Here is a 2,483-nt window from a genome sequence, read left to right as displayed (position 1 = left end):
AGGAGCACCGCCAGCGAAACCCTCCGCCGTAATCACCGGAGACTTTGTGGTATGTGTAGCCGTGGAACATGAATAGTTGCTTGCCGTTTACTAGCGTGATCAACTCGGCTGCTGAAATGAAATAATTCACATCATCATATCATAAAACAATAAGGGAATCAGGCATAGCCGTGACGGACTATGTATTGGGTTCTGTTGTGACGGAACACAGACGAACATGGACGAGCTTTTAGCTAATAACGTAATGAGTGTTCTGTTCAACCTATCATTTGACAACAATGCCAAACGGCAGGGTAGTTTTATGCTTCTCCTGCCACGACCCTCGCCCGCGTCGAAGCTTTACGTCGTTCAAGGACGTTCTTATTTTGCCCCTAATATATGGAATAATACTGTGTAAGTATGTAGGTAGGTACTATATGCTGAAGCGAAGTTGTCAAGGCCATATTCGTTTGTCTTATTGCTATCAATAAAAAAAATCGTGATCATCTGTAAATATATTGCCAAAAATGACGAAAAAGTATACAAGAAAATTACTTACATTGAGATTTTTTATAAAATTCATGTTACGGCTTGTATACAAGCAAACTTATATCTAAAAATAGAGATCGAGACGTTTGTATAAGGAATGTAAAATAACATTGTTTGTAAATTTTAGAAGCCCTTCACATGGGACTACCCCGTTATTATTGGTAACATACGACATATTAACTAGTGACTGATATCTTAAAACTATCCTATATTACTCGTATGTAGCATCGGTCAAAACAACATTCTGTATTGTATTATTAGTGTTAGAACCCTCCCTTAACCTGAAAGCTACGTCGTGTTTTTGCAATGGTCCAATATTATCTTCTACACCGCTAACTTGCACTCACAGGTACATTACACTCAAACTTTAACGTAAGTGCCCTGACTCGTCTTCTTGAACACAGGGGGATCATGACAGTGCTGATGCCCACTTATCCTCAACAACGTTTTCGCATCACAAGTTAACACTACAAAGGCGTTACACCTCCCGTGCTTACTCTGCGTAGTGGAACAGCGCCATCTGAACCCTCCCGAGTACATCTCTCTGGATATCTTGTGGTATGTGAAGCCGTTGACTATGAGCAACTGTTTACCGTTGACGAGGGTTATGAACTGGAAATCTGAAAGGAAGGTTTGTTTAGTTTTTGGCAATTGAAAGGGTTTCCAATACAACAACCGAGCAAATTGCAGCTATACTACGTATATAACAGCTAGCTATTTCTTAGATGATACTCATCCAAAATCGAGGAAAATGTATATAGAATAATAACAAGTCATTTTAACACATGAATATATCATTTATTTATTTCATTTTTATTTTTGGTTTGGTATTTTACACAAACAAGAGGTCCCAAGTCCCAATAGCGTCTTATGCAAGAGCCGTGAGCTACGTAAAATCGTCTCAGTGCCCTTTTGATTACTTGTATACAATAGAATATTCTCACAGAGACCAAGTTATGACTAATACAGTATAAACTCTTACTGTCAAACTTTGACATAATACGGCCCAGTCCTCACATAATTCGGTGGTTCATGGTTGTGTTCACCCAAAAACCTAACCAGTTCCATTTCCACACCACTCTCGTTCAGCACGATGTACACCGGGCAACCCTTGGACCTGTGGGAGCAGAACCACCTCACGCCCCCGGTTCTCTTGGCCCCGTTTCTGTGGAATGTGAACCCGTCCACCATGATTAGCTGCTTGCCGGATACCAGTTGTATTGTTCTAACTAAAATGCAAGAAATACTTATGATTACCAACCAGTTTTACTTGTGACTTTACCTTGCTTATATACCTACTTGTTATCTTTCATGTCGTTGTGGGCTTGACTAAATGTGAATATGTATAGTGCTAAAGTCGGTACACTATCTGAACCTTCATTTGGATAATTATTCTGACGTCATATAGATCATGCCACATATAGGCTCATAGAGACAACGATTAAATTAAGATACTTCTAATAAGGATTCAAAAATATACCTGACAGATTAGAACAGTAGTAAAGCACAAGCTGGCAAGAAAACACTTGTAAAATATCAAACATAAACATGTTTATTAGCTACAATGTACATTTATAAGAAATCTGGAAGTAAAATTGTGTAGATAATACGAAATAAGTTATTATGGCAACATTCGTTTTTAGCACATACTTACGACAAAATTAATATTTTTACAAAATAAATAAAAGAGATCTTACTCACAAAGTCAAAAGTTACAAAAAATAACTTTAAATTTAGCTATAAAATGAGATCGTATAGATCATTGTATAAAGATACTATACTAGTAATACACAAATTTCCGCATTAGACTAATCTCTCCATTAAAACTTACAATATTCAATTTAAACATCACACAAGCCAAAGAGCTTATAAAACTGCAGCCGTCTTAATTTCAATAGGCTCTATTACGCCTTTATACATCTATCGATTCTTGCGTGCTGCTAGAGTCAGTCATC

The sequence above is a fragment of the Cydia amplana genome, chromosome 2 (assembly GCF_948474715.1).
Source record: "Cydia amplana chromosome 2, ilCydAmpl1.1, whole genome shotgun sequence".
Taxonomy (NCBI): Eukaryota; Metazoa; Arthropoda; class Insecta; order Lepidoptera; family Tortricidae; genus Cydia; species Cydia amplana.
This window is presented reverse-complemented; position numbering follows the sequence as displayed.